This window comes from Cryptomeria japonica, chromosome 10 (genome assembly GCF_030272615.1).
Source record: "Cryptomeria japonica chromosome 10, Sugi_1.0, whole genome shotgun sequence".
Classification (NCBI taxonomy): Eukaryota; Viridiplantae; Streptophyta; class Pinopsida; order Cupressales; family Cupressaceae; genus Cryptomeria; species Cryptomeria japonica.
This window is the reverse complement of record NC_081414.1, coordinates 702544283-702569856: the sequence shown is the minus strand read 5'-3', so window position 1 is coordinate 702569856 and position 25574 is coordinate 702544283. Positions and strand designations below refer to the sequence as shown.

The 25574-nt window shown below is 36.6% G+C and overlaps 1 pseudogene; it reads right to left on the bottom strand.

Annotated features, from left to right (window-relative positions):
* Positions 1-600: 600 nt before the first annotated feature.
* On the bottom strand, positions 601-3990 carry LOC131078193 (probable inorganic phosphate transporter 1-2; annotated as a pseudogene).
* Between the last annotated feature and the right edge of the window lie 21584 nt (positions 3991-25574).

Here is a 25574-nt window from a genome sequence, read left to right as displayed (position 1 = left end):
AAAAAGATTATACATAATTAGTAACATAAAAATGTAAAATATTAGTTATAAGTTATATTTTAGATTTTACTTTTTTACCTTAAAAATAATTTAGAAATATTATCTTGAAGGTATTAAAATACTATTCATAAAATAGATTTTACTTTTTTTAAAAGATAATTTCATGGAAGGTATAATTAAATTTTCATATTAATTTATTCTAGCACCTCACAATAGAAAAGAACTACGATGGTTATATAAACGTACAATGTAATTCAAGTAACAACAAATTATTAATGACATTGAGAATTGTTGATCCAATTAATATATGAATAATAATGATATAATTAAAATTTTATTAGAAGAATTTAATGTATCTAAAGTGTAATAAAATTTAAATAATAATTTTATGATTGTTCTGGATACAAATCAAAAATAAAATTGATAAATATTTTGTTTTAAAATTTGTAAACAAAAGATTAATTATAAACTATAGGATTGTTGCTTAAATTCTTAATCTACATAATAATTAATTAATAAATAAATTGATTGCACCAAATAGATATATTAATATTTTAGATAGAATCTGAAAAAATACTCAAAAACATTGTCTATTATAATAAATATCAATTACATTAATAGACTGGTTCACAGTCAATCCAAATCTACATGATATTTAAACTGAACGGAAGGAAGACCATGGAATTTACCATTTTAGACTGGTTTACAATCAATCCAAATCCAAACAATATTAAATTGGAAGAGCCAAAGACCATGAAATTGCAGGCTCACGTCATTACATAAACTTTCAAATTACAGGTTGACGCCTTTGCATGATCTAATAATGGGCACGTTACATGACGACTGTTGTACAAAGTCGAAAAATCTAATGGCCCCGAACTGAATCTGCAACTCCCAATCTGCTGCTGCATAACATTAAACACCCAAATAACTCGTTTCAATTACAATGGAAAACACAGGTATACAAACTGCATAACCTTTTTCACGACAAGCAACACACTCGAAGCTAACAGGCGACGCCTTCAATGAAGAGAATTCTATCGCTGAAGCAAATTTATTGCTACTGTAAATACGAACTTAACAATCTGATTTGCTTTTTACTCAGACAGGAATCTAGAATTCCACAGTTGTGGTGGTGGAACGTGTCTGTTCAAGTTGGACTCCATGTTCTTCATCGTTCTCGCCAGAAAGGTCTTCCAGGGATTTTCCGTTTGTCTCAGGGATACAAAATGTGAATAAGAAGCCCAGAGCATTGGTAATCCCCAAAACAATGAGAGAATTCTTCACGCCGATGCCCTTGTGGTAGCCATGATCGACTTCTTTACTGTGAGTGCTCTGAGAAGCGTAAAGAAATCCAAAAGCCCCAATGATGGCCCCTGCTTTACCCGCTGCAGCAGATATACCATGGCATGTGGAACGAAACCGCGCAGGAAAAAGCTCGGCAGGGATAATAAAGGTGGTACTGTTAGGGCCGAAATTGGCAAAGAAGAAGGTGAGAGCGTACAGAGCAGCGAAGGCCGTGTGATTGCCGCCACAGAATGTGTCGCCGCATTTGGTTCCGCGCCAGTGGTTGTATGGAATGGCGAGCGCGAACATGAAGACGGTCATGAAAAAGAATCCGAGCAATTGAATCGTAAGTCGGCCGATTCGATCGATCAGAGCGACTGTGAACCAGTAGCCCGGGACCGTAGAGCACATAGCAATGATGCATTGTGCCCTAGAGATACGATACACTTCTTCAATGGCGTTCATTTTCTTGCCCGCGGGCAGCCACCCGATGGCCGTAAAGATGTCCTTTTGAAACAGGTTTTGGCTGTAAAAAGCAATGTCCAGAAGAAACCAGGTCGTTGTGGTGCCGAGCAGATGTAGGCCGTGCCGTTTCATGAATTCTGCTGAAAATAAGCCGAATTTGGCTTCTCCGTCTGCAATTCTTGTAATATTTGCTTGCTCTTCATGAATTTCGACTCCGAGTACCTTGGACATGTCGGCTGCGGCCTGCTTTGCGTTTCTTGCAACTAGGGCCGTGTAGCGGGCGGTTTCTGGCATTTTCATGCGCCAATAGTAGGTTAAAGCTGCAGGGATGGCCCCGACCATGAGAATTATCCTCCAGACGAAGTCCGCTTCAGGGGCCGTGGAAGCTTTTAGGGTTTACTTCAAAGATTGGGGCTTCAAACTTTTTTCTGAAAGCTGCTGATACTATAATGGCCACGGCACCGCCCGCTACGATTCCAAAGCCCTGCATCGCGAACACGGCTGCAATGAAGGTGCCTCTGGTTCTCTTGTTCGCGTACTCGGACATTATCGTGGCCGACAGAGGATAATCTCCGCCTATGCCGAACCCTAGCCAGAATCTGAAGAAACAGAGGCTTGTCATCACGGATTTGGCCGTGTTGCCGAATGATAACCCTGAAGCTATGGAGGCCACAACCATCAGGATTAGGGTTAGTCCGTATACTTTCTTCCGCCCCATTTTGTCTCCAAGCCAGCCGAAGTAGAGCTGCCCTGCTAGGGTTCCGCACAAAGCCACTCCATTTACGGCCGCTGAAACGTTTGGCGGCAGGGCGCCGGGCTGTGAACTGTTTTCATCGTAGTAATAGATCCTTCCTAGCAGCTTCGTTACTGTGGATATGCAGAAGAGGTCGTAGGCGTCTGTGAAGAAGCCCATGCCTGCGATAACAATGGCGGTGAAATGGTACAACTGCGTCTTCGCGACATCCAAGCTGTTGAGTACTTGAAGCTGGTTTCCGGCCATTCTTTCTCAAAATCTTCTGCGACAAGCACAAGCACAGAACTTTAAATCCATACTCGCCAAGCTATGTTTCATATAAGGATTTCACAGATTCACAGAAATTTGTTCTAAATATAAGATCAATAATGTGAATAAAGATTGTTTCTCCTTTGGCACACATTTTCTTTTCAGACGGTTGGAAGCAAAATCACCATAACAAGAAAGTATTCTTCACAGCATTAATGATATCATATTTTCAGAATTCATAAATCATATCAGATTTTTACAATTTATATTGGAAATCATTGTTGTTTTCAAATTAAATTGTATTTATCAATATTTTCGGATCATCGCAATTGCTACTGAAAATCATTGTTGTTTTATAATTAAATTGTATTTATCAAAATTTTCGAATCATCGTGATCTATTATCAAGATAATAGGAAGTTATCAAATGTCATTTAAACAACTATAAAATTTTTTTACAGACAATTAAATTCAGAAACAGCAATAATCTTCACAACATTTTCCAGCTTTACTCTAAAATATTCAACTGAATAAAACGTGAATAATGCGGATGAAGATTTGACGGATATAAGCCAAATAATGCAGTATGTAAACTGAGAAACATAAATCCTACTTTTTCTTAAGACTCCCTGCAAATCAATTTGTCTAGATGAGGAAAGACGACAGTCAGAAGCAATAAATCTAAAATTAAGATGGCTGTTAACATAAAAATCTCACAGAACTAAATACACGTAACTGAAATGAAAAACTTCATCATAACATCCTTTTCAGTTAAAATTCATAAAATTAAGCGTGAACGATGCCAACAGCAAAAAGAAAAATGAAGAAAGCTATGAATACAAATAAACGATTCATCGAGAAATTAAAGCAAAAATCCAGGTACTACGATTATCTTCGCCACAAATATTTCTGGTCAAGAAACCAGCAGAACAGAAAACAAAAAGGCAACGTTGCAGCAAGTAGTGAACAAACCAAGCTGAATACCTGAGAGCACAGGCAAACCAAAAACTCAGTCGCTTGCTTCCCAACAAAACTCAATGAGAAAAGTATCTCCATTGACATGTATTTATAAAAGCTCGGGAAGAGAATATCCAATATTATTCCTCCTTTGGTACCCTAACTTCCAGACTGTAACCTGGCCTTTTCTTCATTTTAAAATGTATCGTACAAGTCAACTTTGATCTTCGCAGCCAAAATCCAATCTGGCCGTACACCATCGAATTAGTCTGATTAAATAGACAATAAACTACATAACCAGGGCCTCCATTGAATGGTCGCCGAAGAAAAATAATATAGAATTTTGTCTCCTAAATTATTGACAAATGAAGTGGGCTCCAAATGGCCAGCCCTTACGCAAGCAAGTGCGTCGTCGAGCTTTTTTAAGTAAAAGAAATAGGCTAACACGCTAGAATACAATTTTCTTCCATTTCTTACAGATTAGCCTTAGATTTTTTTTTTCCAATAATAGTAACCATACTAAGATTTTTATGTGGAGGATTTTATATCATCAGTCAATTCATTTTAAATCACAAAAAATGGGACAAAATAAGTTGTGTTTTGTAGATCTAAAAGATTTTTGAAATATCATTTTGTGTAGAAATTAGCTTGTACACACTTAAATGTGGTGTTCCTTACTAATATTTTCTTTTATTATCTTAATAAAAATCTCATAAAAAGATATATTTAGAAGATGGTGTTTAAAGAATAGAAAATGAAAGGTTTATATTGGAATATATGTTGAGGGTCTTATTATACAGGATGTTGATTTTTTATTCTTGTCAAGGTTAGTTTCTTCAAGACAATATACTATTGCATTCATTCAATTTTATTATTTTATTAGTTTAATCAATTATTACAAAGAATTATATTTTTTAAAACAAAAATACTATAGTCTATATTTATTTTTTATTTTATATAATCATACAAATATTATTTTACTCACTTTGTATTGGTCCATTTGATTCATTACATCAAATCAAATGTCAAATCATTAATTTTTATAGCCACCCATACATAACATTTCCCTTACTATCCATGTAGAAAAACTTAATTTCTACTTAAATTGACCTTCCCTACCTTTTTTTATTGCCTCTATTTAATTTGTGCATGATGCCACTTCACTATATTGACTTTACTATAGGACAATTAATTTTTGGAGCAAGATATAGTAACCAGTTAAATCCAAGTCTTTACCTATGCAATGTTGGTACTAATAATATTGCAGGCCTCTACTATAACAAGGCAAAATAAAATAAAATTTGGGTTTCTAACTCCTAACTTTCACATTTTCTTGATAAACAACGATGGAACTAGAAAGAAAATTGGTGAAAGTAATGTTTAGAGCCATTTTTAGTAGGTGTTATTAAGAGTTACTTTTATAACAGTATTCTTATTATTATAACATTATAATTTTTTTTATATTAGAGTTTTTTGTGCCAATAGGCTTTCTCTTGCGAGAAAGCTTGCAATCGAAATTGTCTCACAATTGAAAATATTTGACAGTTTGCAATAGTCTTTTGGTTGGAAAATAGGGTTTCACAAGTTAATCTATGTAAACTAGGAAATCCACTTATTTTCACACAAAATATTAAAAGGAGAATGAACCCAATAGATTTAACCTCAATTGTATTAGGAAGAGGGTTGAATGCAAATTAAATTATATCCTTTTTTTATTAAGTTGAAAATGCAATTGAAAGGATGCAATCTGAATGCTATATCTAGGGTAAATGATGGAAATTTGACATAAAATAGCATGAATAACATGCTATAGGCACAATATGATAAGACAGATCTAAATCTGAGTTGAATGTATAATGCCGCTTCAGTTTGCTTTTCAATATTCTTGCTTCTCGATGTGGATTTGGTTGTGTGCTTGTCGTTGTGCCATTTGCATTTTGAATATAAATCATTCTATGGTGCTTTGATCTTGTTATGGATGATTCATTTGATTATCCTGTATGGACTTTAGTGCCTATCTTATGCCTTGTTTGATATGAGTGTTATGTGATTGTGTTAGACCCACGATATGTCGGATTACCTTATGGTGATTTGTGATTATTAATTGCATTAAGATGCATGATGATCTCTTTGATGACCATGGTAGACTGATATGTTGCAAGGTGTGCACCCTTAGTCTCCTTGTGTAGTGCGGGTTTGTGACATGGCTTAACCGCCTCCTATGGATTCTATAGATCTAGTGGTTGTATCAAGAATTAAAAGATCGATCATTTGGTGCAATGACAACCATACTTCTAACAAGTGGTATCCAAGCCTAGGTCACAAGTTCAAACCCCCTGGCTTGCGCTGGGAGGGATTGTTGTAAGGTGTGTGCCCTTGATCTCCTTGCGTTGTGCAGCGCAATGCTTAGGTTTGTGACATTTCTTAACCACCTCCCGTGGATTCTATAAGTCTAGTGGTTGTATCAAACATTAACAAGTCGATATTTTAGTGCAATAACAACCTTGCTTCTAACATGATGTAGTGATTTAGAACTACTATGCGTGAGATGCAGATTTAAGTAATGATTAAAATGTAAAAAATGATGCTAACTTGATTGATTGAATTATAAATAGCAAATTATGTTTATGTTACTTTATTATGTGAAATAATTTAATACTTATTGATATAATTGATGATATTCATGTTAGACTCAATGGATCGTTATGATGAAGATGATGTTATAATGTTGATTCGGGAAATAATTAAATGTTTATTGTTGTAATGAAATAATACTTATGTTGTTAATTAATGTAGTAAATTGGATGAGATTATTATCATTGATATTTAACTAATGATTAGATGTGAAATGGATAATATTGCATCATTCAAATATATTAGAATGTATGCAATGTTAAAATCCTCTTCTGATGATTTTAATTACTTTGATTATTTTATGTATATGTATATGTGAAAGATGTCAATTAGGAATGACACAATTCTGATTTGTAATGTTTCAATATCAATCTTTGACTAGCGTATTGTTATTTGGAGTTTTTGAGGAAGTTGTGAGTTTTAATGCGTTTTTTGGGTTTTTTGGTTGATAGAATGAATAATGCAATTTGGAAATGCAAGCAATAATAAATGACAACTATTGAATCTAGATTTCAAAATGTCTGATTTATTAACAGAAATTAACAAATACTAAGAATAATTGAATTCCAACACTAACATGCCAAATTGGCCTACCAGGGATCCAACACCTTGCCTGGAGGACTTCTTTATTGACTTTATTGAAGAGGAATGTTGCTACAAGAGCTTCCAAAGTGAACCAACTACTCCAACATATTTTATACTTCTAAACAATAATTATCAAAAACAATTAAATGAATAACTGACAATCCTAAAGCTTATTCTAAAATCTTGCCAAGAGGGATCACCAAATTGACCCAATCCCCCCCCTAATTCGCTGATGTAGCTTCAATATGATGCAATTCCTCCAAAAAAACCCTTGACTTCTTCTTATTAGCTGCTGACAATAAATTTTAAGCTGTAAAACTAAACCTAAACCCTTGCATTTATTTTTAATGGTCCCCAAGCAAATGATGATAGTACGACCCTACCTAGAAAGGCACGATTTGCAAATCAGACTGTAGACACCTTAAAATGTCTCATTGATCATGTACTAATTATTCCTCTAATTAGTTAAATAATTCTTTAACTATTTAATTAAGTTAATTAATCATATTCTTCTAAATTCATTTTTCCTCATAATCTTACTAATTATTCTATTTCCTATTCTATCATCATTTAATCATTTAAACTATTTTCTAAATATTTATTATTTAATTAATTCTGATTTTTAATCCCCAATTTAAATAATCTTTATTATTTAAATAAATTACTAATTATTCAATTTCTATCTCTCTAATCAGCTATTTATTTAACCCTTTTCTAAATATTAATTATTTAATTAATTATGATTTAATCCTTTAAATTAAATAATCTTTATTATTTAATTAAGTTCCATTCCTAAATAATTAAATAGTTTCTTTAAATTATTTAATTAACTAACTAATTCTTCCATTTCCAAATCCCCAAATTCTAATTTCATATTCTTCTAATTTCTTCCAAATTCAATTACATGTGCATGATTTCAAAAATCAAATTGAAAATCAAAGTCAAGTTCTAGATATATTCAAATGCTAAATTGAATTAAAATAAATTCAATTATTTGAATAAATCCCATGCAAAGATTAAATTGAAAATCTAAATCTAAATGCAAGCACATGCTAAATTAATTAATTAAATCATTATCTCTCCAATCTCTATTTCCATCTTTCAGTTAACTTTTTCTAAATTAAGCTTTCTTTGTCATCTTCTTTATTTCCTCCAATCATTCTTTTTCTTCCTTCAGTCAGCTTTTTCTCAATCAGTTGACTCAATTAATCTATTCAATCTATTGAGTTTCACTCATACAATCAGCAGTTCAACTATCAATTTTCATTTGAGCTCACCTGAGTTCCACCTCTTGATCAATCTATTCCACCTTTTAATCAATCTTCTCCAAAAATCTATAAATTGAGCATTCAATCTCCATTTTCAACAATCACGAACTTTGAATCTTTGTGTCACTTGTAGGTTACCATCGCAATATCTGAGAGCCAGCATACCACAGAGAAGAGAAGAGCAATGGAAGCGATATGCAATCTTGGAATAGGGAGTTTTTGATTGATTTGATTTATAATTCTTATTTCTTGATATTACATTATTTCATTGTCTTGTTTGTTAGATTCTTTGATTAGATAGGGATTCGTGATTTCCCTTTGATTCTAATTGATACATTGTTATTAAGATAAATTTTACAAGCATACATTTTGGTGAACCCGACGTGAAACACAGCTAACTTACCTTCTCTGTTCTCTGTGTAATTTTGTAGGTCGTACGAATTTTTGCAATTTTTTTCAGATTTCGCACGGATTTTGAGAACAGATAATTCGTCATGCAATTGCGATTACATCATCCCGCAATCGCATAGATAACATCACGCATTCGACCCCTCAGGGTCACGCATTTGCTCTGACAGGGTTACACAATCACCCTGTTTAGATCACGCAATCGCCCTTTCCGGATTACGCATTCACGGGGAAAACTGTTGTCTAATTTTTTATTCCGTCTGCTATTTCGTTTGTCTAATTCTGTCTCAAATTGGGTTAATCTGGGATCAAATTGCTTCTATTTCATGATTTGATTATAACAGTTTATGGCAAGAAAAGTACAGTTCAGGATTTCAGGTGCGAGAAGGACGAAACAACAAAGAAGAGAAGCCAAATGCTATCAAAAGGTTCTCCAGGCAGAAAAATTTATACAAGATTCGGAAGAGCAACTGGCCTTTGATAGATATAATAGCTTAGTTCTTTCTTATCAAGTTAAATATGATCTAATTAATATTGAATGGATGATGAGATATTGGGCTAGGGCTTCACAATTGGTTTTGCAGGTTCCTGATCAGGTTTAGTTTTTATTTTATTTTATTTTTATTTTTAACTTTTGTTGTTGTCTGCCTATCTATCACGCAATCGACCTGTTAGTGTTATGCAATCGATCAGATATCATCATGCATTAGGTCTGTCAGAATTACGCATTCGCTCTGTCAAAATTATGCATTCGCTCTGTCAGAATTATGCATTCGATCTGTAAGTATCACGCAATCACATAGGTAGAGTTACGCATTCACTTCTGTCAAGTTTTGAGTTTCTATTTTTTGTTAGTTTGATTTTACTACTAATCTCTTGTTTACAGCTTGTGGTGGATTTGCAGAAAGGATTAGATTAGTGTTTTTGCATGCATCACCTCACACTTCATTTTTTGGTGTTTAAAATCAACAACAGTTAAAATGGACATGCATGGATAATCTCACACTTTGTTGTTGGTGCTTAAAATGAACATGGGCTAAAATTGACATGCATGTATATCACACTTGGTCTTTTGGTGCTTAAAATCAAAAAATGGTTAAAATTGACATGTATGCCTTCATATTTTGATTTGGTGTTTAAAATAGACATGCACATGCGTATCTAACACCTAAATTTGGGCTATAAAACAAACATGAATCAGGCTGCATTAGATTAAATCATTTTTCTTTTTTTAAGGTAAAGAATTTTTATTGTGTTTGGGGTGGACCTACTGTTGCACTAACTTACTTTCCACCTGCCTTCGGGGTCTTGGGAGAAAGGAGGAAGGTGACAACGACATCCAAATTTTTTATTTTATTCTACATAGTGAGGGGTATCTTTGACTGGGGATTTCATCACCCCACAGAGGTACTTTGAATTGGGATGCGTTGGGGATATCATCTCTCCCAGCATACTCTCGAGCGGGTTTTTCGAGCCGCTATATAAATATATTGGTCAGGCGGTTAGAGTGTTGAGTGAATTCAACGTATGTGGGGGCCTTCCCTACACCAATAAGCTCAACTAAAGTCTTAAGTGGCTTGCTCTGAGAATCCCTTGTTGGATCGGGACCCCTCGAAACCTAATACTATGAACCAATTTAGTTGCCAAAAATCTTACATTCAGTGATTTCGGGAGTGCGGATCGTACCCCATAGATACCCTTCATGTACCTTACACTATAATATAGAAATCCCTTGGTTATAAGATCTTTGGGGTAAGAGAGACTGGCATGCCTGAGAAGTGTGTGCCGTGGAGTGGAGCCAGTGCTATCAGAGTCTTTATCTGTTCATTTTGTTTCGGTATTTTATTGTAAGGGCCTCATTTGAATGGTGTCCACTATCCAGCCTAAGATTGTATTACGTTCTTTTTTATGTATCGTTGTGCTAGACCAGTATTGAGTCAGTCCCTTGGACTATTTCAGGCCCTATCCCACGTATCTCTGAATTTTTCGAGACTGTATGAAAATTGAGTCAGTTAGCTATACATACCTACCAACAATTGTTCTCAAATTTGGAAAACTATAAAACATTGTCCCACACATGAAGTTATAGAAAACAAAGTCCATTTTGAAACCAAAACTCAAAAGTCCTTACATACTTGTGACGTTAGGCAGTCTTTTACATAGTCCTTGCATAGTCCCACTTACATCCTCATTATCGTCCTACGTCTTTTGCATAGTCCCACTTACGTCCTCATTATCATCCTACATCTTTTGCATAGTCCCACTTATGTCCTCATTATCGTCCTACGTCTTTTGCATAGTCCCACTTACATCCTCATTATCGTCCTACGTCTTTTGCATAGTCCCACTTACATCCTCATTATCATCCTATGTCTTTTGCATAGTCCCACTTACGTCCTCATTATTGTCCTAAGTCTTTTGCATTATCATCCATATTAGTTACATTATCATATACGTCGTCATCTAGAACTCATATACATCTATGTTCATTGTCAGTTATAGATTCATAGCATGTGTCTTCATGGGTCTCCTAGGTGATGGTTTGCTCCCCTTCGAGTAACCTAATCTAGTTCCAAATGGCGGTCAACAAGAAATCATTGATGGTCTAGCTAACTTAGCTTGGGACTTAAGAAGAAGCGCACCTCAATATATAGGAGTCATACACGAGATAAACATTGAGTCTAAGATTTCCCATAGAATTGATAGAGAGATCGAGGCCGAACAACTTAGTCAAGAAATGGAAAGACTTGCATTAGAGAAATCTAGAAATGCTCAGCAGGTCTCATGTCAAAATCCTCAATAGAGAGTCTAGTATAGCCTTGCATACCTCATATTTACATCTACAGTCTAGTGTTAAGTCATCGTCTTGCATAGAACCACCCTCATATAAGCAATTTTAGATGCTCGTCACAAGGTCACAAAAAGCAAAAGGAATAATGGACCTGAACAACACAGAGTCTGTAAACCCTACTTGGAATATGGACATGTCAATAGGTCAACACTCAGGTACATAGACAATGTTCACCCTAAACGAATTACAACAACATTTGACAAAGGAAGAAATTGAGTCCGCTCAACAAGACCCACATGTCCTCATGATCCTAGATGCACTTATACATAGCGATAGGGACAAGTATCTTTCGTTGTTAATACAAAATGGGGCAAAAATACGTAAGGATTTTGATGTCACAAATATTTTACCACTGGGAAAAACTTTAGGTCAAGACAATAGTCAAACAACACCCATGACACAAATACAAGCAACGACCTCTAGTCTTCCTCAAAATGTACCTATCCAAACAAATGTCAATGCAAATGCAAACTTTCAAACAAGTGTGTCATCCTCGGCGATCAATGCTAGTATACCATCACAAAGCATACCAATAATATCAAGTGTCTCAGCACCTATTCAAACACAAGCAACAAGTGCAACCCAACCTCCAATTTCCTATTCTATGGGATCCACATATAGTCATCAAAATGCAAATCTAGGTTTTGCCAATACCACAAGTACAACTCAACCAAACATGGGTTCACATATCACCTATTTCACAGTACCTAGTGGAATGCACAACACGCAAAGTTATAATCTTGGTGCCTTCCAACAACCTCCTAGTTATGCAGCCACAAATCCTTTTGTGGGACATACACAAACACAAGGTCTACCTGTAACACAAACAGATATTTTGACACAACAAATACAGAATTTGCAACAACAAATGACAACCATGCAAACCAGTAACAACAAGAAAAGCTACACAATGCAGGATCTACGTCCTTATCCATTTGATCACACATTATACATGCCTCCTTTCCCACAATATTTTGAAACGCCCAAATTTGATAGATATCGAGGGAAGGGTGATCCTAGAGATCATATCAGAGAATTTTTTACATGTATAGAAGTATCCTCAGAAGATACTTATTTAATGAGATTATTTCCTAAAAGTTTGGGAGGTCCAGCTTTAGAGTGGTTTTCACATTTACCACCAACCATCACATCATGGGGAGAATTAGCTAAAAAATTTATTGCAAACTTCTCACACAACATTGACACCCTAGTTACTTTGATGGACTTGTATGCCACTAAACAATATGAGAATGAAACATTTGCATCCTTCATACAACGATGGAGGGCTCTCTATAGGAGGTGCAAGACAGTTATCCCAGAAACAAAGCAAGTGGATATGTTCACAGAAAATTTGATTCCTAAGATTAAATATCCGATACAAATGCAATGTTTAACCACATTCAAACAAATCACGGAAAAGGCTCTCAAATGTGAGAAGTGACTAGTAGAACAAGGTCTTATTAAGTATGGCAACACCAACAACAATGACAAATCTAAGTTTTGGTCGAAAAACAAAAATGTGACCAATGATGGTATTGTAGACGCTAGAACGATAAACAGAACTTAACCCGTTTTATCTTTGGGAATGAGTCAGTCATCTAATCCACATATAGGGAATAACACAACCTCAACAAATGTAAATGCTACACAAAACATGAACACAAGATACCCCAGGGTAAATGCTCCAAGAAGAAATTACACACCTCTAGGAGAACCTATTGAGTCAGCGGTCAAAATGTTAATACAGACAAACATGATCACTTTACCTGAAGTAAGAGTGTATGAACCAGGTCCTTTCAAACCCACATGGTGGAATGATAATGATTTCTACGATTATCATCGGACTAAAGGTCACAAAAACAGCAAGTTGCTACAAATTGAAAAACTTGGTCCAAGATATGATAGACCAAGGGGACATCACAATTGATACTAATAAAACCTCAGCAAACACAAATCATATGATTTTTAAGGATCCTTTTGTTAAGCACGACAAAGGGAAAGCTATCACATTAGGTACCCAAGACAATACAGCTAACTACACAAAGGTCTCATACGACTACACTATTCATGCCATTAGCTCAGGAGATATAGAAAACAATGATTCACAAGAAACACTTGATCAAGATGACTAATATCAAGACACTCATAGAGATGATAACCAAATTTGCATGATATCAGAGGCACCAAAGTACGATGATGATAGAAATCTTTGTCTCAGAGACTGGGGGCATGATCAACCATCTCACTCAGGTTGGTTTGAAGATGAACTCATAGAACACATTATGGATGTCAAACACACACATAAAGACTATGAAGAGGGATTTAACATAAATCTTGATAAAACATCCTATGATATAGACAAATCTTGTAAGTCAAATGATACAGTCGCTACAATCACCATAAATCCTAGAGACAGAGACTATGCAGTAGTTACTCGCAGATCAAAGGTAACTTTACTAGGAATACCACAAAATCAACCACCAGCAGTAGGGACTTACAATGTTGTTGAGCAACTTAAGAAAACTCCGACACAAATATCATTATTCAAACTATTGCATATTTCACCCACTCATAGAGCTATACTGAACAAAGCACTTCAAGATTCGGTAGTGGACAGAGATATAGATGAAAATGTCTTCCAATCTATGGTGGGAAATCTAACATGAGGCACACGTATTGCATTCATAGAAAAAGATATTCTTAGTGCTAGACTGCTTCATAACAACCCACTACATCTGGAAGCTTATATTCATAAGAGAAGAATTAGAAGAGTACTCATAAATGGGGGAGCTGGTCTCAACATTTGTACTTTAAAGTTGGTCAAAGCACTAGGATATTCTGAACTTCACATTGATTCTTCCAAGAGGATAAATATCAAGGCTTACGATGATGAAGAATGTCCATCAAAAGGCATTGTAGCATTACCTATACAAGCAGGACCTATAACGACATAGGTTGCTTTTCAAGTCTTCGAGAGAGAACTAAGATATAACATGTTATTGGGCCACCCATGGATCCACACCATGCAAGCAGTACCATCCACATTTCATCAATGTGTCAAATTCCCATACAATGGTATTGAAATCACCATAAAGGGTGATCCAAACCCATTCCAACATTGCAATTACCTGAAACATAGTGTGGATAGTCAGGTACCTATCAATCAAGCCGCACCTCTCACTACACAACTGGAAACATTAAAGATCACAGAAACAAAAAAGGATATGCCTACAACATCCTCCTTACAGATAAAAGATATGGGTTGTGGAGAGTATTCTATTGCAAATACTTTAAGTGGGAGACAGTTGTCTCTTTCTCCTATGTCCTTTGGGAAACCTCAAAATACAGTGCAAAAATAGGACAAAGGAAAATAAATTGTCAGATACACAGACTCATGCTCTTTCATTAGATGGGGTGACTTACAAAAATAATCCCTGAATGAAGATTTTAACCATTGGATATATAGAGAAGAAGATCATATGACAATACCCAAAATACACATAGATCAGTATGGCAATCAATTCAAAATACTCCAAAGACATGGATATGATGGTACCATAGGCCTAGGGTTACAGAAATAAGGAAGGCTAGAACCTATTGTTCCTAATGATAATCTAAGGAATCAAGGATTGGGATATAAGCATGTATGACATATCACAGAAGCAAGACAACGTACCCTTGATATTCTAAATCGACCAAACAAACCGTCAGACTACATATCACAAAGGGATTTGTCCACGTAGGTGCTTCCATCTTCATCTCAAACAAGTAATCAGGTACCTACATCACTTAGTGCAGAATCAAATGGAGAAGACATGAGACAACTCCTACAAGAACCTACCACTGAGTTACAAAATGATGCAGTTGCTGACACAACAATATAGGCTAATGTGGCAACAGATGCAGGTTTACCACCACCACCTGAATCCCATCCGTGGTTATTGTCACTACTTCTCCCACGATAAACAACTCAGTCTCAACCTAACGAAATAGATGAAGAAAGATTGCAAAGGATTATACCAGGCTTAAGAAGGGTAACTAATGTCCAAAGAAGATTAGTCAATCTACAACAGAATCAAAGGCAGGAACAAGAAGAAATAAGTGATGATAGCTCATATGATGAAATATATATTGAAAGTGAGACAAACTCTCATGACTACGAATTCTTATCACTCCATGATTCTAGCCCACCAGAAAGTGTAATATCAAGGTATCAAATAAAGCTTATACAGGATGAAAATACACAAAGTCATTCAAACAATCAAGTCTTCATGTTATCAGAGTCTACTAAAGAAGGGAATAATTATTTACCCCTAGTGCATTCACACTTGATTGATTGGGGGCAAGAAGGAAAACCAACGCTGGATTGGTTTGAAAATGACGAAGCAATTTTAGAATTTCTAGGAGTCAGAGAGGGATTTCCACAAGGTGATCATAAAGAAGGGTTTGTTGTAGACTTGAATAGAACAACATACTTTGGAGAAGAGAGTTCTTCTGCAACAGAAGATAAGGATCAAACTACCCATAATGGCAAGAGTGACTTGGGTAATCTTCCTAGGGAAAGAGAAAGTTCAACATTACTTACAGAGGAAACAGAAGAAGTAAACATAGCAGAAGGGGAGGTTGTACATAACATCCATCTGGCAAAATCACTAAGCAAAGAAGAAAAAGACAAATTCATTCATTTTTTTAAGCAAAGACCTATCAACTTTGCTTGGTCCTATTCAGACATGCCATGCTTAGACTCTAAATTAGTGTTGCATCACTTACCTTTAGTATCGGGAGTTAAACCTTACAAGCAAAAATTGAGAAAAATGCATCCAAGTATCACATTACTAGTTAAAATAGAACTACAAAATTTGTTGGATGTAGGTTTTATTAGACCTATTGACTATGCAGAATGGATATCCAACCTGGTAGCTGTGACTAAGCCCACAGGAGGCATAATAATTTGCATGGATTTCTGGGATCTAAATAAAGCTTGTCCTAAGGATGACTTCCCACTACCAAATATCGATATGATAGTTGACCTAATAGCTGGAAATGAGATGCTATCCTTAATGGATGGTTTTTCAGGATACAATCAGATTAAAATTGCACCAGAAGATCAACATAAAACAGTTTTTACATGCCCATGGGGAACATACTGCTGGATTGTGATGCCATTTGGTCTCAAAAACGCCGGAGCAACATACTAAAGAGCCATGACAACATTGTTTCATGACATGATCCACAACATAATGGAAGATTACGTGGATGACATATTGGCTAAATCAAAAATTAGAGAAAGTCACCTTGCAATTCTTACACAGATATTTGATCAGTTGGAATAGTATAATGTCAGATTAAACCCGAAGAAGTGTGTGTTTGGCATAACGATAGGTAAACTGTTAGGGTTTATAGTGTCAAACAGAGGAATTGAAATAGACCCCGCCAAGGTCAAGGCAATCATTGATATGCAACCTCTGTCAACACTTAAAAAACTCAAAGGGTTACAAGGAAGACTGCAATCCATAAGGAGATTCATAGCACAGTTGGTAGATAAGTGTCACCCATTCCAGCATTTACTCAGGAAAGGAGTTACTTTTAAATGGACATAACAATGTAAGGAAGCTTTCCAAGCTCTAAAAGATTATCTTTTGAACACACCAATGTTAATGTCTCCTACTCCAGGAAAACCTCTATTGTTATACATATCAACAACAAACTCAGTTCTAGGAGCTCTATTGGCACATCATGACAAAAATGGAAAAGAAAGAGCCATTTATTATATAAGTAGGACTCTGATTGGCTATGAGCTTAATTATACCCCTATAGAGCGAGCATGCTTAGCAGTAATCTTTGCATCCCAAAAGTTTAGACATTACATGTTGAGTCATAAGGTACAACTCATTGCACACTTTGACCCATTCAAGTACCTATTGAGTAGAGCAACATTGATCGGGCGATTGGCTAAGTGGGTTATGATCCTGAGCGAGTTTGATATAGAATACATAGACAAAAAATCCATCAAAGGACAAATTATAGCAGATCAATTAGCAGAGGCTCCTTTACAGGATAGTCACCCATTGCTGATAGACTTTCCAGATGAATCCATGTTTACATTAACTACCTCTGTAATGTGGAAATTATATTTTGATGGGTCATATACAAGTCATGGATTTGGAGGAGGGATTATTTTTGTCACCCCTCAAGGGGATGTTATACCTAAGTCATTTAGGATCAATTTCCAATGCATGAACAATATAGCTGAATATGAAGCTCTCCTCATAGGGCTTCGTATAGTTGTACAATGGAGAATACAAGAGTTACATGTCTATGGTGTTCACAGTTGATTGTAAACCAGGTCAGTGATGATTACAACATGAAGGATGACAAACTTATGCCTTATAAGAAGTTGGTTGAAGATTACAAGGAGCACTTCAGCAAAATTACCTTTGAATAGATCCCAAGGATACAAAACAAGGCAGCAGATGCAATGGCAACCATAGGATCTCTTCTCAATATGCCTGCTAATGAAACTCAGTTTGAGTTCATCATAGAATAGTTGATGCTACCTACATATGAGACTCCCCTATCAAAATATGTATGTGCAATTGTGGGTCCAAAATCACCTTGGTACAATGAAATATATACATATTTACATACTCAATACATGTCACCGGATCTGTCTAGAAATCAAAAGAAGACCTTTATTCGTCAGGCATCTAGATACACCATTATAGCTGATACTTTGTATGGAAGGTTTCGAAGGAACTCTTATCCGATGTCTGGGTGAGAGTGAAGCACACCTTGCTTCAAACGAAGTCCATGATGGAATTTGTGGGGCTCACCAAAGTGGTCTGCCATTGTCAAAGAAATTGTTGAGAATAGGTTATTACTGGCCAACTATGGAAAAGGATGCTTACAAGTATGTACAAAAGTGTAAACAATGCCAAATGCATGGAGACCTCATTCATGCACCAGCACAAGATCTTCAACCCATTACATCACCATGGCCATTTTCACAATGGGGATTAGATCTAGTGGGTAAAATCAACCCTACTTCTTCCAATGGGCACAAGTTCATCTTGACAGCCACTGAGTACTTTACCAAATGGGTTGAGGCAATTCCTCTTACATACACTACTGGAAAGCAGATATCAAAATTCATGCTCAACTAAATTATATGTAGATACGGAGTTCCAATGTGCTTTGTTACAGATAATGGATGTCCATTTAAAAACCAAGAAGTGAAAAAGTTGTGTGACAAATTTCACATACAACAGAGACTTGCCACACCATATTACCCACAAAGTAATGGACAAGTAGAGAAATAAAATAATATTGAAAATTCTTAAGAAAGTAGTCACTGACATAGGACGGGACTGGCATCTCCAGTTAAATCCCGCTCTTTGGGCTTACAGAACAGGAGTACGCACACCTATAAGAGCAACACCATATTCCTTGGTCTATGGGATAGAAGCAATAATCCCCACTGAAATATAAATACCGTCTCTAAGAGTCTCCTTACAGAACATCATATCAGAAGAAGACTACATGGTAGCAAGGTTACAAGAACTCGAAACCCTTGATGAAAAAAGACAAACAACGTTCAACCACCTACAAGGATATCAAAACAGACTGAGATGGAGTTATAATAAACGGGTCTGCCCATGAAATTTTCAAGTAGGAGATCTAGTACTTAAAGAGAATCAAAGGAACCTAGTGGAACGAGAAAGGCTAGGGAATTCAAACCTAATTGGCTAGGTCCTTTCATTATAATAAGGGTTATAGGAAATGGAGCATACAATTTGGCTACCATGGAGGGAGATCCACTGTCTGACCCTATGAACAACATGCACCTTAAGCAATATTATACCTAAGGGCTGTGTAGTTTAGGTTTTACTTTCTGCATTGCATATCATATCATTTAAAACATTGCATTACATATAGTTTCTTTTTTTAAATGCATTGCATTCTCAAAAGTTTTGGCAATTACATATAGCAGCATCAATAAAACAAGGCAACTATCCAAGTTTATCATTCATTTGCATTTAAGAGAAGCAAGGGTCATCTCCTTTCTTAGATATTCAGACATGAAGTCTTTGAGGTCCTAAGGTCATTCATTTTTAACATTACCTTGTGATGACACTTTACTCATGGTTGGGTAATGATTTCACTATTTGAGACTTGTTAACCCACAATCTATCAATTGCTATATCTCAAACACAATAAATCTCTAATTCACTTGAGACACCTAGTTGATCATATGACTAGTGAAAAATTTAAAATTCTACTTTAGCACTGCTGTAATTGTCACACCCAAGTAGGTTTCATTACTTACAAGTCAAGGCAAGAAAATAAAAAGAAAAAAAAGCTATGCCAAATATCCATCTCAAGGCAAAAGAGCAATGATATATAACTGAAATATCACGCATGCAAGTGCGACAAAAAGCTTGATTATGGGACCATGCAAGTAACTCCATCAGTGCTATGGATGCGTACTAGAAATGGAGCAATATTTGAGAAATTATAGTCTATAACCTCGTCGGAGCTCTCAAGGCTTGCTGGCAGCGAGGCTCTATTCGGGATGCTTTTAAAGTTAGAATAATCTATGTAGCTAGTCATATAGGATGCTAAGGATCTTTAGTGAACACAAGAGAAGGAATTAACTCATCTGCACACACATGGGCAAAATAAGATCAAAGTTTCAAGAACCAATGGGGAAGTTTTCCGTGTCTCCATTTGTAAATCCTAGTCACTAAGTGTGTTGAGTTGAATTTTCCAAAGGGCCTTAGGGATCGATTGGCCACTTATCTATGAAATGTTTTGCACCTCTATTTCAATTGGTGTATTACAAATGCAAAAACAAACACAGTCAACCTTGTTCGAATAGGAAATGCATCTTCATCCTGCATATTGCATTCACATAGGTCATGTCAAAAATTCATTTGTCTCCACATACATTTTGCAGATCATAATGTCATGTAGGTCTACACACTGGGGGCATAACTGAAAAAATCCAAAAAATCATATAAAGTCCTGAAAAAATCCTAAAAATCATATAAAGTCCTGAAAAAATCCAAAAAATCATATAAAGTCCTAAAAAAATCCTAAAAAATCATGTAACGTCCTTTGAAAATATTCAAAAACAATGAAAAACTCAAAAATAAAAAACAATGAAAAAATCAAAATTCAAAAACATTAAAAACCATAAAATCCCAAAAACATCCATATAACGTCCTGAAAAAATCAACCAACAAAAAAAAAAAATCTGAAAAATGTCCTGAAAAAATCAACCAAAAGCATTCAAACATCAATCCACATAATCCAAAAACATCGAAAAAGCTCTTGGAAAAGAACTAAAAATCGAAAAATCAATCAATTAGAAAAAACTTGCAATAAAAAGTCTTGTGAGAAACAAATATCCTAGCAGATATCTAGCAAACACTTCGCACGAAGTTAACAGAGGATGCGACTATCCAGTCAAACATCTACAATCAACTGATCAAACTGTCTTATCAATCATATCATATCCATATCAATGTGAACATTATCTTGTCTTAAACAGAAGAGGATACACTCGAAATCAAACAGGTCAATCTTAAACGGGGTCCGTAACTTTCTGAGATTAGACATTATCAACCATCACATCAAGCAACTAAGAACGAAGGCACAAGGTTAGTATAGCTTCTGAATTTTGTCCTATGCTACAGATATTGTTCCTATGCTACTCAAGGATGTCCACAAGTGACTAGAGGAGCTATGATGGGCATTATCTTTTTCTTTGTTTGTTGTTTGTGGTGTGAACTGATGAAATTCTAGGGAAATTTCTCTAGTGGGTGTCTGTGATAGGAGCTTCCAGCTATTGGATGCCACACATACCTCGACCCCTAGTGTAATTCCCAGAATGGAGGGTTCACTCCTTGTCTGCTACGTGTTTGTTTCTACAATGAGATATATTTGCATCTTGGTTCCTTATACCCTGATGTGCTAAGCTTCATTGTTCAATAATAAGGCTCAATGATGAATATATATTGATGCAATAAAATATGTGACACATGTTCGTGATTCCTTCAAATTTCATTCTCATCTCATTTGCTTATTGATAGTTTGTTGATTTCTCATCTTCTTTCTAAATCATATTCTTTCTAACATTCTTTCTATCATCAATTTTTATTTCTATCATCTAACTAACATTTCTTCAAGGTGTATCTGAGTTAAAATTGGTTCAACCATTATCATACAAAAAACATTCATATAGATTCATTTGCATTCATTATAGATTCTATTAAGCATTCATTATAGATTTCATTCATTTAGATTTCATTTGCACCATTAATACATACATGTCCTACCATTGCATAGAATCAAATAGATATGCGTCATAAAACTCATAGCATCATATAAGCATACATGGAAAACAAAACATACATCGATCACTCACACAACCTGCATATCATATATATATATATATATAGATATATATATAACTCAAAAATGATAATGTGTACGAATACGATAAATAAGCCTGAAGGCTCAGATAACATGATCAACCAGCACTGCCTCTGTCAGCAGGTGGATCCTGTCCACTAGATCCTACCCCAAGATGTCGAGGTGGTCCCATAACGCCACCACTGCTAGTCCATTGTGAAGTAGATCTACTCGATCTCCTCCCCATAAATGCACTAAAGCTAGGCTCTCTCTGACCCTCAAGGATGGCTCTCTCATATGCCTGTCTATAATAAATAGCCTCCTGCGCAGCAGTGAAGTATCTCTCTGCCTGGTCACATGCATCGGTACCTTCTCTAAAAAGATGATCAAAGGCATCCATGGTAATCTGACATCTCACTGCCTCATCTCTCTCCCTCTGGAGATGATCTCTCTCACCTCAAGGGCACCATAATCTGCACGGTAGGTCTCCCGCTCGACATCTCATCTAGCAACCTCATCCTCCAAACTCTGGACCCATTCTCTAAGAGTCTGCAGCTCATCCTCCTCACCAACGTGTCCTCTCCCACCCTCGACAACAAGCACATCCTCTAGCTCCATCATATCCTCATCATCACCTTCATCCTCGCTACTCGATGACTCAAAAGAATCATTGCTATCCTCACTGCTAATAGACTCAGTGTCTCCACCAATGTCTACATCCTCATCTCCCTCATCTTCCTCACCTCCTCCCTCATCATCCTCACCTCTCTGAGCTCCACCCTCTCCTCCTCCTCTGGCTCTCTCCCCTACGTCTATCCTCAATCGTTGTCTAGGATGGTGAATTTGTTGTGCTGTAATCAGAACAACAGGATCAGTCAAAGGCACTGGCCTATGCCTAGCAAACCACGCATCATACTCCATCATCATCCCTGGATCCACTGCACCTCTACCCCAACCCTAGAGTAATGGATGTAGAGAATCAAACTCAGCAAAAGCAACATGTGGTTGTATGCAAACACCACAATCAAATACCTCCTGCGATACACGAGCAAAATAAGCAGTAACCACTAGTGTCACCTATACCTCACCGAACTGTCTCAGAACCTGCCCTGGAAGATACATCTTGATAATCCGCAGGGTCTCAAAGATCCTACCAATAAGATATCTCTATTGTCGGCAAAAAGGCAAGTCTACTACACCATCCTCCCAACCGGGGCAATCTAAGTATGGTCTCCAAATAAAATGCTGCAATATGTCAAACTGATGTCTCCAATACAAGGTATTACTTGAACCCCTGTGTCTAATACTTGTTGTGTACCTAAAAGCATAAGGCTCACCAGGCTGCAAATCAACATGAATAACAGGCGTCGAAATAGAAATATGCTCCCATTCCCAAGTCTAGATAAGAGTCACACCACAACTGATAGAACGGTATCCAAGATACACAATACCATGCAACTGATAGTACAACATGGCAAGTAGACAAGGACCCCACACATACAATCGATGATGAACAATCATATCATGGAGCACTCTGCCCCATCCAACTGGAAACCCATGACCTCGTCTGTCAGGTATCAGTAAACCACCGACAACACCGCATAATATAATAGTCATGTCATCATAGTCTAATCGGGCCCAAGAGATGTCATAACAGCCACTGATCTGCAAGTCCTGTATCTCACACTCGAAAAGTGCACATAGTCCAGCAATGCCATCATCATGGTCATATACAACTCTCTCACCATGAATAGGAATACACAATATATGCCATACATCCTCTAAGGTAATTGATGCCTCACCAATCGGAAGATGGAAAGAACAAGTCTCAGAATGCCATCGCTCTATCAAAGCTGTAATCATGGCAATGTTGGTCGTAACCTCTGGCAAGTGTAAAACATGATATAAACTAAGTTGTCGGATATGCTCAATCTCCTCATCAATTAATTCAGCTCGAAGATCAAGTCCACTAGGTCTGCTCTGTCGGTAGTATAACACTCCAATGTTCTCCTGCAATGAGAAAATGTTGAAAATATCAGATATCGGATCCCAAAAAACTAAAATACATTTAAAACGAATGACAAAAATTACATTTACAACGAATGCATGATAGTTATGACTAATGCGGTACAATTATGACTCTTGCGTGATGATTAAAGCTAATGCGTAATGAAATGAGCGCATGTGTTACAATACACACTATTGCATAAAGAAATGAGCCAATGCGGCATGTTTAACATGAAAGCGTAACACTTAAGGCAAATGCATAGCATTTAGAGCTGTGTAGGGGAAAAAGCGAGACTAGGTTAATCATGCCCTAATCCTACCTTTTGACACACATTACGGAATATGAAAGAGCCTAGAGATATCGCACAATTGGCTACTTCTTTTGGTGAAAGAGAGAGCCACGGGATATCTATTAGGATTTCTATTCCCTTGTTGAAATTGTAAGATCAAGTAATGCAAGTTCAAACCCTAATCTCAAAATGCAAGTATGAACTAATAACAAGATTGCAGAATTGAGATTAAACAATGAACAACTGTAAGTACAAGGATGAAATAAGAATGCAGATATGTACCCGGAGTTAAAATCAGACTGAAAATGTTCGGGACGGGGGCGCGGGTGGCACTGTCCTGAAAACTGCACCGGAAACCACTGTTCTACACTCTGAAACACTGTCTGGGAACTGTCTGCAAACTGTCTGTCCGGAGGACCAGGGCGCCCAGCGCCTCTGTCCCAGGGACCAGGGCGCCCAGCGCCCCTGTCCTGGCAAGACCAGGGCGCCCAGTGCCCCTGTCCCAGTCTCCTGCTTTGCAATTTCACACAGAGTGCTGTTCCAACCTTCTCTCTCCGGATCTGTATCCCGCGGCGTCGTCCGAATCTCGAAACCTGCAATAATATCTGAAAAGGGGGAGGGGCGGCTATATAGGGTTTTGCCTTAGTCAAACCCCCGCTTCGGTGATTTCCACCTCCACGAATAGCCAAGTTGTTTTGTAAAATGTATTGTGTGTGTAGACCTAGTGTGTGTGCAAGGTCCAACATGCAAGAAAGCAAACTAGAGCAACCTAGAAAGTAAACCCTAATTGCTTGCAAATGATAATATAAATTCTCTAAATCAAGATGCAATGTGATAAATGATGTATCAAAGCTTATGCAAAGACATGAAAACAATACGAAATCATACCCAACCCTCAAGGGAGGAGTACAAGCCAATCTTCAGTCGGTAATCTCCTATTGTTCTTCAATGTCTTCCAAGCCCTAAGTGGATGAATGAAGTTGATAGATGCTTGATAGAATGATGTTGAATGTTGTTGAAGTCCTCAAAGATCTTCTCTTTCGCTACATATGAAGTTCCTGGAAACAAAAATCCGATCCTTTCAAATGAAGAAAGAGAGCTCTTATGTATGAAACCCTAGGTCGTAAATTCATATTTTGGCCGACCTAGAGATTGAATATCCCGCCAATTTCTTGGGGTTAAGCTTTATTTTATGATTGGATTGCGCTCCTAAAATTTCGGGAAAAATGTCCGTGTGCACCGGGCGCCATGGTCTCGGCAACTTTTCACCAAATTTTCAGGGTCGTCGGATATGATGATTTTAAAGAGAATCCCGAAGTTACAGGTGATTTCGAGATGTTTTGACCCCGAAACCAAGCCCCCAAGTTCGGAATAGGACTTAATTAGGGTTTTTGATTAAGTGGT